This window comes from Rousettus aegyptiacus, unplaced genomic scaffold (genome assembly GCF_014176215.1).
Source record: "Rousettus aegyptiacus isolate mRouAeg1 unplaced genomic scaffold, mRouAeg1.p scaffold_m13_p_8, whole genome shotgun sequence".
NCBI lineage: Eukaryota > Metazoa > Chordata > Mammalia > Chiroptera > Pteropodidae > Rousettus > Rousettus aegyptiacus.
The window spans coordinates 71,180,959-71,193,217 of NW_023416311.1; the positions used below are offsets into that span (position 1 = coordinate 71,180,959).

At 37.0% G+C, this 12,259-nt stretch overlaps 1 protein-coding gene across 17 annotated transcripts in view; it reads left to right on the forward strand.

Moving 5' to 3' along the window:
- The window catches only part of ZNF366 (zinc finger protein 366), a 264,426-nt gene that overhangs the window by 48,428 nt on the left and 203,739 nt on the right, over positions 1-12,259 (forward strand). The window lies entirely within an intron of this gene.

Here is a 12,259-nt window from a genome sequence, read left to right on the forward strand (position 1 = left end):
GACTTCTGGGGCTTCTCTTTGATTGGCAGTTACTGTTCCTATGTCACAATCACCTAGCAATGGCACTGATTTGTTAAGGGAAAATCTTGTTCTTGGCCCAGTTAAAACTTTCCTAAGGAGATTAGAGTGTTACAGAACTGTTGAGTTGACTTCATGGCAGAAAAGAGTACTCATATTTTCTACTTTATTTCTTAGCAATTTGCAAGTGTAATATACAGTATTTTCAGAATTGGACAAACCTTGTCAAACTAGGAAGTTGGTAGCAGGAAATTGAAGAAAAAAATGTCATAAGCCTTTTATGGGGAAAATTTTGGTTTATAAAAGTATTCATAAATTCATTTTATAGGCAAATGAACAATTAAGTAAGCCATTAAAAATCCCAAAATGACTATTTTATAATAGCTAATCTGCGTTTTCAATTGTGGCTGTTATTTTAATAATGAATTCTAAATTTTTTATGGATCCCTGCTTCTTAGTAGTAACTATATCCAGTTGAAAAATAAAACAAAAACACTATTCTATTATTTAAATTATGATATGTGAACTGTGTTCATTACTTTTTATAATGATGTATCATTCTTGAGGATTTCATAAATTTCCTTACATGTTCTATTTTTTACTTGATACTGTAGTTTTTCTGTCATTATTAACTAAAAGTGTGTAGGGTCATTCTTGGTCATGTGTCATGTTGATGTTCACTCTAAAAAAAAAAACAAACCTCCAGTTGACTTCTTAATCAGTTGCCACAAATCTTAGTGCTGCTACAAAAGTCTTCACTGTGAGCTGCTTCACAGATAAGGTAGACTGGGCTACACATAGTTTCTTGAGTCCCATATGCAATTTCTCCCCTTTCTCTTCCACTAAAGAAAGTGTATCTAAAATAAGGTAGCAAGAATAAGGCTGTTGTAGTGAAAACTTTGAACAAGCTTTAATTTCTAAAGACAAGGGCATTATTTGAACTTTATTGCTAGTAACACACCTCAGACTGTGGGTCATCTCACTGAGATGAGGGCTGCTGCTTCCATGTATGCTCCGGTGAAGTGGATCTTTAGTTAGCTCTTGTTACTTTTGCTTTCAGATTTCTTTACATATAACTACTTAGCTTAATTATAGCATAGCTTTATTTACTATCATTTAGAAGAGGCTCTTTGGTGGACAACATTCATTCTCTATTCTTCATGTGTCCATGTTGGAGAGCTTTCATTAGTGTAACACTCCTGGCCTCTCTCCCCCTCACTTCTCCCTGGGACAGTCCTCCCTGAGATCAGAGAGGTGGGGAGACTGACAGGCATCCCTGTCTCAGCCCCTTCTGGAATCATTGGGATCTGAGTGTGGCCAGCTCTGCTCCTGGGGCTGGATCAGTTTTGCTAACTGACGGTAACTGAGTAGGTCATTCTGTTCAACACCGAGGTGCTGTATTAGGAACCCTGTTGCTGCCCCACACCTATGGGCTATTCTCTAAACAATTTGCAATAATAAAGCTGACATTTTGGTACTGATCTTTCTGATCCTTATGACCTCTCAATTGGTTCTGAGCTTAGCTGTGGTGAAGGAAGGGTGTAATATTTTATGTTAGCTAAAAGAAAAAGACTTTAAAGCCAAAACTATAAGACGTATACAAAAATACTGATTGGGGAGAAAATTCAGAAAATGAGGAATGCTGATTCAGTAAAATTTCTGGCTACTTTAGGGTTAACCCGAATTCCCTTTTAAAATTTAATGAGCCAATCTAAAATATGTATGAGTTCACCACGGATATGCTGGTTTTGCTTTTCCTTCTCCTTTCTTCCTTCTCTAGACAGTCTGGAACAAGGGACAGACAGACACCTTTTAGCAGAATGACCTTTATGAGATGCCTGTTAGATCATCAATCTGGGCAATGCAGCAAGTCTGATTATTTCACAGCTACCATACCCTGAGAATGGACACTGAAGCCCTCTATCCTCTCCCCGCTTCTCCTCTGCCCTTACCCTCAAGACCCTAGCCTTAGAATGAAGCCTGGTATCCTTTAGCAGGAGACATAAGGGCTGATGACCAGTGGACCAGAGGTCCAGGGTCTACAAGCTGTTCAAATGTAGGTGGAGAACTAAGAACCTTTTTATGCATTTTTTCAGGCTTTTGTTTTTGCACTTGATTGCACTATGTCTATTTGATCACACAATGTCTTTTGTAATTGAGTATGTATAGTACTGGGATTATAACACTATGTCTTTTGTAATTGAATATGTATAGTACTGGGGTTATAACTGCTTATTCTTTCATTTATGATTGAGGGTCTTATTATGACTCAAGGTCATCATCAAGACTCTCAGTGATTTTTCCATAATGATTGCTGCAGAGATGACATTAACTCAGAGCTGAAAACATATATTAATAGATATGAGTGTACTCTGGGAACATTTTCACAGTCGCTGTATTAGTTTCTTATTGCTATTATAATAAATCTCCACAAATTAGTGGCTTAAAACAACATAAATTTATTTCCTTACAATTCTGGTGGTCAGAAGTCAGAATGGGTTTCACTGGGCTAAAATCAAGGTGTTAGCAGAGCCGTATTCTTTCTGGAGACTCTAGGAGAGAATCTGTTTTCTTATGTTTTTTAGCTTCTAAAGACTGCTTGTATTCCTTGACTTATCCTCCATCTTCAAAGCCAGTAATTCATGGTCAAGTCTTTCTCTTTTTCATGCTACATCATATCATGTTGTGACACTGAATCTCCTGCCTCCCACTCTCACTTATAAGGACTCCTGTGATTACTGTGAGCCCACCTGGATAATCCAGGAAAATCCCTACATCTCAAGATCTTTTAATCACAACTGCAAATTCCATTTTGCTACATAAGGTAACACATTCACAGGTTTGGGGGTTTGGGATATGGACACCTTTGAGGAGCATTACTCTGTTTGCCACTGCCACCATGAACTGAATGAGATTATCAGAGTAAATCCGAGTCACCAATGGTGTAGAAATTGAAGATGAATCATACTATTCCTAGTAGATGACCAGAAATATATTTTAAAACTACTTTCTACAAATAGGCTAACTTTTTTATAATTTGCTTATTTTTTTTCTAAAAATAGAGAGTTGTCTTGAATTTTTACCTCCTATGCCGTGTCTCTACATTTTAGTTCCAAAATATGCTAAATAAAATCAAATTTATCCTTGGAAGGCCAGAGGATGATGGTAGAGGAGAGATATTTTTCTTTCTGCTTTCTCTCATTCTCAAATTCACTTTTCTTATTTCTTCTCTCCTGCTTTCTCTCTCATAAGTACGTATTGAATGCCAACCATGTGCCAGGCACTGCATAAGTTACATTGTGGGGACACAGAGGTGAAGAAGATACAGTTCCTACTCTTAAGGAACTCACAGTTTATTGACGTAGACAGACATGGAAGCAATGGATTCCTACAAACAGAGACATAAAGGCTATAACAGGGCATCTACAGGGCATAACAAGAAGACTAGGGAGGTACCTAGATCATTCATCTTGCCATTGCAGGTTTCTAAGAGGAGATGATGTTTTAGTTGAATATTCATGGCTATAGAGGTTATTTAGGTAGATAAGGGTGGTGTTGGGGGTAGAGCAGACATGGGTGTGTCAATAAAGTACCTCCAGGGAAACATTTTTTTTTTTTTCTTTTTGCATGAGAATGGAAGGCCTATGGTCTGGAAGAGCCTGAACTTTATTGCCCTTTTTGTCTGGTAGTATTGAGATATGAGAGAGTCATCTCCAGAAAGAAGCAAAGGGACTGCATTTGCCAGGGGAGAATCCAGGTTTCCATTAAGGCTGTGGTTCTTAAGCTTGGATGCATGTTGAAGCTACCTAGGAAGATTTAAAAAACAAACAGGCCAACCATACAAGGATTAGACCCCAGATTAACTGAATCAGGTTCTGCAGGGGCAAGGCTGTTTTTTCTTTTAAATTCTTTTAATGTAGGATTGAGAGCCGCTGATTGAGCTGAGAGCAGACTTGAAGGTGGGAGTTTTTTGTAAACACTGGAATGGGAGTTGTAAAGAAGTTAAGAATGAGGAGAGAAGTAAGAAGGGGAGTTAGGAGGAAGAGGATAGAGCAGTATGAGGTGAGTAGATGAGAGGACAGATGGAAGACAGGAAGAGCGGCTCCGTGTTCTCCGGTCACAGTACTCTAGGTACAGAGACATCCAGAGATACAGACTTTGATATAAACTTGTTTCTTTGCAAGTTTAAATTGAGACTAACTTTGCCAAAAATCTCTTTCAGTGCTTAGCAAGGAATAGATCTGGGAGAACTGAGGAGGGATGGAAAGGAGGGTGGAACCAGGATGGGGCCCACTTTACTGTGGAGTCTTGTCTATCTTATATTTCCATGTTTCAGGGGTTGTAAAACAAGCAAACAAACATACAAACAAACAAACAAACAAACAAACAAACTTTTCATGTTCTCTTTTCCTGATTTGCCAACAATTCTCTCGTCTCATTTTTCTTTGGCTGTGTTATGCCTCTGTTTGCTGGATTCCTGAGGCTAACATTCTTAACTCATCAGTGCAGAGTAACCTGTATCTTGCTTTGGCTAATCTTAAACCTGGGTCATTGTTCTCAGGTGACCCTAGAGGGAGTAATTAGATTAGATTTGTGCAGAGTAAGAACATAATAAAGGATTAGCCTTGAAAGTAGAAGGTTGTCAGTTCTTGATGAAGTTCCTGATGGGTCTGATACTCCTCAGCCGAAAACAGGAAACGTACTGAGACAAGAGATAGAAGAAAAATAATTTTTTTTTTTTGTTTTGAGTTCTAGTTCACACTTAATAGTAAAACATCAATTAACTAAAAAGTAATTGACACAAATCAATAGATTATCATTGTAGAATGGATTTTCCTTTAACTATAGTAAGAGTGCTCTTGTTAGACATATGGAATAGAATAAAAGTTACCCAAGGTCACCTGGTCAGGAGGTTGTAGAGCCAGGAGATAAATGGAGGCCTATTAGATATCTAAGCTGGAGTTCGTCATCATTAGACACACTGCCTCTCATTAGTTGGCCAAGAAAGGAGTATGTTCCAAGCAGGAGGGAGGGAATAATAAGTAACAACGTAGAGGCATGAAATCACAAGCTATATTCCAGAATGAGTGACAACTATTTTGCTAGAATAGAGGGCTTATGTCTAAGAGTGCTGAGATATATGGAAAGATATAGCGAACTTAGTTTATAAAATGCCTTGAATTACAGCCTAACGTGTTAAAAATTATTCTGTAAGTATTTGAGAGTCACCAAGAATTTGAAGCATGTAAGTGATTGGCTCAAAGCAATGTTTTGAGAGAACTGATTTGGTGTCAGCACCAAATTTGGAGGGATTAGAAGAAATGAGATCAGAGAGCCCAGAAATATCATTGCTCAGTGGTCCAACAGTAAGACAATAGAGGTATGAACCGAGGGCATTGGGAAAGAGAAGGAGGAATCATTTTTGAGAGAACTGGTAAGATTTGGTGATTGATTTACTACTCAGGGCAAAAGAGAAGGAAGATTCTACTGTAATTCTATCTTCGCTAAGCACTGACTATATGTCTAGGCTGCTCTGTTACTTACCAGGCATAAACTCAGTTCCCATAGCAACCCTATTATACAGATATTATCATTATCAGCATCTCTTTTGCACTGGTGAGGAAACTAAGACACAGAGTAGTTATGTAACCTGCTCAGATCACACAGCTGGTTAGTAGCAGAGCTGGGATTCAAATGCAGGCATCTGACTCCATGCACTTTACTCTTAGACATCCTGCTTCTCTTATAATCTCTTATGTGTGTGGCACTGTAATGCTGCATGTATTTGACCATTTTGTTTCATCTTCACAAGAATCCAGGGAAGTAGGTAGGACTCTAGTACTTCCAGCCTCACAGGTATAAATTTGGCTGTTGCCAACAATTAAGTGGAAGAACCAAGACTTGAACCCAGATCTTCTAACTTCATCTCCAGTGCACTGGCCAAAACCTCATGCTCTAGATCACCAGGAGGAAAAAAATACAAAAGAAAAGTTAATTAACCAAGATGGTACAGTTGGAGCAATGGAGAAGATGTGATTTCAGAAGTGAGGATGAAAAATCTGATTTTAAGCACCCTCAGGAAGTTGCCTTTCTCACCTTACATTCAATAGAATCCCAAAGGCTGTGGTATATATAAAGGAAAAATCGTTGATTTTCTCAGTAAGGGAGAAGATTCTGACAGCCATCATATAGTTTGACATTCTAGACTGGTCAGAGAGGAAAACACACCTTTACCTAGAGGGAAAAAAATGACTAAACTTAAATTGGAAAAAAAGGGATTTAAAGAAAGGAGACTGTACACAGAGAATCTTAATAAGGTTTTAAAACCACATCTTCGTTCACTCTGTGATGCTCTTTTAAGCTGTTTTACACATAAAGAAACCAGAAAGACAAATAGCTTAAACATCACAAAATTAGAGGCTGATATGCATAATGAGGAAATTATGTTATTGCAAAATAGCTAAACTAGAAACCAGGAGCTGGAAAGTATCTTTCTTTAAGTACATGAATTGTTTCCCATTCTAAGTGATATAATAAAGTCTCGCCTTGGTTATACTCAATGAAAAAAAATATACTCCGTTATCTTGAATTTAATAGAATCCAAATACCTAAATCCAGTGTCTATTTAGGACCCAATAAAAGAATACAAGTCTTTCAGCAGCTCAGACTGTAGACATTCAAACCAAGTCCCATTTCCAATGTTCTTGTTAATGACTTTTATTTTAGGACTAGCCTCTAATGTAGTATGGTCTTCTCTAATCTCTTTGGACAAGGCTCTGTCACTACAGACCTCTTAGAAGAATGATGGAATTAGTGAAGTTAGCTTCTTTTCCAGTATGCTGGAAGCTGCCATCTGAGGATATGATCTCTTCATCTCTTGTGTCCTGAAAATCAGAAAACATGACTAACATCTGCAGAGTACTTCCTACTTTCTAAAGTATCAGGAGTTTATGAATTAAAAGAATAATACTTTACCCTTTAGAAGGCCTGATCGATTTCCCTGATGAGGTCCCATTTTCTCTTATTCATATAAGAATGGGTTTTCCTGCAAGGGGGATTTAGAAGACATCTGCTTACATGAGTCTGTTTAGGATCCACAGAATATTGTTACCAAATGTCTCTGGCCAATGGAACACCTTAGCAGTGCCTACTGTTTCCCAGCTGTACAGATAAGGGAAATTATGATACAATTGAGGACTCTGAGATATTGTTCCCTGAATGGTGCTTCCAGCAGAACTGGATCAGGAAATGTCTTGCCCTGGTGGTATTTTATTTTCACTGTTGAGAATCTAATCACCTTGAGGAAGTCGAGGCCACAAATCAGAAAGAAGTTTTAAACACTGTCTCCTTCCATTTTCTTAATAACCCTTTGATGTAAGCAGAGTAGCTCACTTTCTTAAAAGATGAAATTTAACTCAGAGAAATCATGTCCCTTGCTTTAAAGATGTGTACCCAGTAGTGTGGTAAAACTGAGTCTAGAACTAGTTTTTTTCCTACTGATTCTGTTGCTGGAATCAAGCGTGTGCCCACTCTTGTAGTCTTAGTGGATTGGGTGTTGTTTGTTAAGGAGTCTCTGAAGTTCTGCAGGTCCTTGATCCTTGTAAGAATCTGTGATGTGCACCCCAGTATAGACTATCTTACGGAAGTCGCTTGGTTGTTTTTCCTGTCTCACATTTCTTCTAATAATGACCTTGAACCTAAGAATACACCTCAAAGAGACTTGGCTAGTGGGGGATCCTAAGAGCCAGTGTGGGCCATGCAATGTAACACACATTTCCAGGTGCTGGTGGGGGCTTGAGTCAAGAGAAATGTGATTATTCTTTCCCTCTTATCTGATTCAAACCCCTCATATTATGGACTACTCTTACCCAAGATTTATAACCATAAAGAAGCAGTATTTAAAAACTCAACTGCTTTCCATATAAGTAAAAGAATATTTTTTAGGAATTTAAGATAAGGGGAAGGATTACAATCAAGATGAAAGCACTAATCATAAAGAAAAAGTTTGACTCTTTTGTCTAAATTAGACTTAAGACAACTGTATGATAAATGATATCACATACGAATTTAAATGATGAACCATAGACTGAGAGATAATATTTGTTAAGTATGTGCCTAAACTAGAATAAGTATTCAAAATATGTAAAGAATTTCTGTAAATCAATTTTTAAAAATGATAACCTGCTGAGAAAATGGGAAAATTATGTGATTAAGCAATTCACAGAAGAAAAAACTCCCAGAAGGTACTAGAAATATAAAAAAAGATCCTCAACCTCAGCCATAGTCAGGTGAATGCAAATTAAAACAAATTATTTCATATCCACCAGATTCATAAAATTAGTTACCCTGATAATACTAAATGTTGACAGGACGTAAGGAAATAGTTATTATTATTATTACAATTTTAATATTGCAAATGGGTGTGTAAATTGCTAAGATTATGTTGGACAGCAACTTTGGCAATAGTTGGAAAGTATGAAGATATGTATCACCTACAATACAGCATCCACTTTGTATATCTACTCTAGATAAACTCATGCACATGTGTGTAAGTAGACAAGTGTATGGTTGTTCAGTGGAGCAATGTTTGTAAAGAAAACAAGGGGGAAACAATCGGTTCCTCACTAGGGGAATGGCTGAATAAACTATGTCTTTCTTATATGGTGGAATAATCTGAAGCAAGTATAACAACTGGGCTCTATGTGTATAAAACTTAAATACTGTCGAGTTAAAAGCAAGTTGCAAAATTGTATGTATGGTATAATATGATTTATATAAAAATGGAAGCATAGAACAATAACATGTATTGTTTACAGATTTAGACATATGTAATACAAATATAAGAAAACACATGGGAATGATTCCAACTATCTAGCAGTAGTAGTTTCCTCTGAAGAGGGAGGAAAGGAGGGAGAAAGGGACAAAGGATTGGGGTGGGTCTTGAGCTGCATCTGTAATGTTTTATTTAATTATTTTTAATGCAAATATGGTAAAATGTTATGGGAGCCTATTATATCATTCATTGTCTTCAATTTTCTTTTTATTTAAAATATTTAATAATTAAAAAAGCTCAGTTACTGTAAAAAACAAAGATGTGAATAGCGCCATCCATTATACATCATACTCATTAAAAAGGGGACTCAAGGCTTCGCCAGGGGATTAAAAGACTTCAGTGAGACCTCCTAGTTACAGAGTGCACCACCAGAGAGGACAAGTATTCACTAACAAATGGTAAGTTCATTCTAAAGCTTGAACCATAGGGGTTTTTAGGCTGATGGAAATATCCAGCAGTACATATTGAAGGAATCTGAAAGGTCAATCAGTCCAGTGTTTCCCAGATATGCCTGATTATAAGACTTATCTGGGAAACTTGTGAAAAAATAGATTCTTAAGCTCCTCAAAGTTTTGATTCAGTGAATTTTAGGGGCAACCAGTGTTCTGAAGAATACTTTTAGGGAAATACTGACTTACATGCCTCACTGTCAACAGAGACATTCATTAATTCCTTCCCAGAATGCTCTTTTTTATCTTTTATAAATCTCCAACATAAACCCATATTTGTCTTAATGACATGATTATTGATCCATTAGAAACCACTAGTATGTCAGAGCCAAAGTAATTCTGCATGGAGAAATAAGATAAAATTCTAGATAGAAGAGATACTATAAAGATCTCAATTTTCTCAGCAGATAGAAAATAAATATGGACTCATAAGGCCCATGAATTAATAAAAAATAATTTCCTGGAGACAAGGAATAAGTGCTTTTTGCAGGAGTTGACCACCAGCTTCCTGTAGCAGCTCTTGTACTTGTGAGTGGTTTTGGAGTCCTCAGACACAGTGACCATCAGTGATGAGGTTGTACTAGATTTTTTTTTTTATTGAGGAAAAATCACCAGAGTTAATGAGTAATTCATGTAAAGAACATAGGAACAAATTATTGAGTACCTACTATGTGCTAAATACCATGCTGTGCTTTTTTTTGTTTCATTTTAGCTTCTTTGTGAGGAAAATATTATCCTCAAATTAGTGATTTCATGGCTATGCTTACAATTACATTCACTCATCTGCATTCTGTTATACTTCCTTGAATGATAAAACAATGGAGAGGAGCTTCAGATTTTTTATTAGAAGTTGCCCACAGTTTAGACACTTATGTCAGTGTATGCTGGCCATGTGAATGGCCTCTATGTGTGTCATGGAGGGGAAAAAAATGCAAATGACTAGGTTATTGATTGAGATGTAACCCTGGGTAGAATTTCCAACTTTATATTGGGCTGCACATTCCTACATATTTTTATTTTTAAAATTATGTGTTTAGTTTAAGGTATATTTGGAAAAAATATGACCTGCATATAAAATCATAATTTCTCAGATGTTATTGCTTAGGACCAATGTAAGCAAAAAACAAGGGTGATTCACTTATAGATAATATAAAGGCAAATATTAAATAATGAATATGAAGAGGTAATATGAGGACATGACAAAATCTTAAAGATGATGTATGAGCAACTGGAAACAGGGTTCCTGCCTGGGCCTGCAGTCAGGAGCTCAGGCTAGAGGTAAGTGCTGATCTGAGTCAATTTTTGTTGGATCATCACTCAGTCATCTTCTAGTACACTAGGAATTTTTGTTACTCCAGATTGGATTGTTCATGAATGGAACAAAGTTGAATCTGACTCTGAAGATCGGGACCCTGATATGTTAGTTTCTCCCCTTAAATATTAGCAGTTGTAAATACTCAGGTAAATTAGCGGACTCTGCCTTGTTGCCTTTTTATGGGTGAAAGTCAAGGGCTCTTATTGACCAGCTTTCTGTGGAAGAAGCAGGAAACCATTTACTTCTCTTTGATGTTGCTAAGGTTTCCATGACCCTTATTTTAGTGCAGTGCTTTTTCTTTTACTTATCAGACTTGAAAGTTGCTCAGGGACTGTTAATCTGTGTGCCAGAAACAGTGCTGACCAGGGATACAGATAGAAATGACTGGTTCTTGCCCTTGAAGATCTATGGAAACCATTTTTAAGGAGAATTCAAGATACTGGTTAGGAAGATAGACTAGATTTAAGAAGCTGATTCAGGACAGACAAACTCAGAAAATAACAAAGACCTCTAAGAAATCTCCATATATTATACTATGATTTTAAAAAAGGAGTTGGATTGGAGAAAATTTAGCAGAATCATAGTCGCATATGGATGGATGTATCCTTAAAAGCTCAGGTATCCAGGTTTGTCTTTTATTATTTTTTAAACCTTCAGAGATGAGGTTTCCACATTTTTTTTTTCACAATACTTATACCCATTATATTTTCTAGTGTCTATCCTAAATATCTCTTATTGAAAGTTAAGCCTTCCTTTTTTGGAGAACAACTGTCTGCTAGTTCTTCCAATATCGTAAGTGATTGGAAAGAATTTCTGAGTCTGTCCTTCCCATCCCCAAATTCACATTCCATTCCAAATTCTACTATTCTCAGCACCTCTGGTCATGAATTCTATCTTCCTGTTTTACCTTTCTAGTATTTTATCACATACCCACCAAATAACTACACATCACCTTCAGTGTTTCTTTCTAACTGTGTAAGCATAAATTTCTTTTGGTTTATTGTTCCTTTCATATTTCAAATTTCTAAGACTTTACATTATCCCTTCTTGTATTGTTTCTTCAAATTATAAATTTTAATATTATTTAAAGTCCAAGTTTTTTTGTTTTTGTTCATTTGTTTTACCTTTTAGTTGGATTTAATTTCCTTCTCAGGGAATCAGCATTGTTCCTTTCACACATATGCACCTGGACAAGGCAAGGGAGCCCATTGGTTTAAATTAGTCTTTCTGAGTCCTCAGGGCTGGAGTCACAGCAGTGTGTGAGCATCCGAAGGAGAAAATGATCTGTCTACTGCTTTGAGTGCTTTCCTGGGCTGTAATTTCCAGGACCTGGATCTTTAGGGGTACATTAATGCTCTTGCTAGCAGGAAAGGAGCAGATGGAAAATAAATACACTAAAGGGCTCAGGCTATTACTGATGCTAGAGGCAGGTAGTCAGGCAACAGGAAGTAAACACAGCAAAACAGAAGGAAAAAGATATTTACCTTTGGTCCCTTGAGCAACACGAGTCAGGAGCTAGGGAAAGATTGTCCCAGGGCTTTGCATTGGGCACACTGAACAGGTGGCTTATAGAAACTTCTAGTCATATAGCTATTGACTCTAAGCAGCTGCATCTTACAGACCTGAAAATAGCCTGAAAATGAC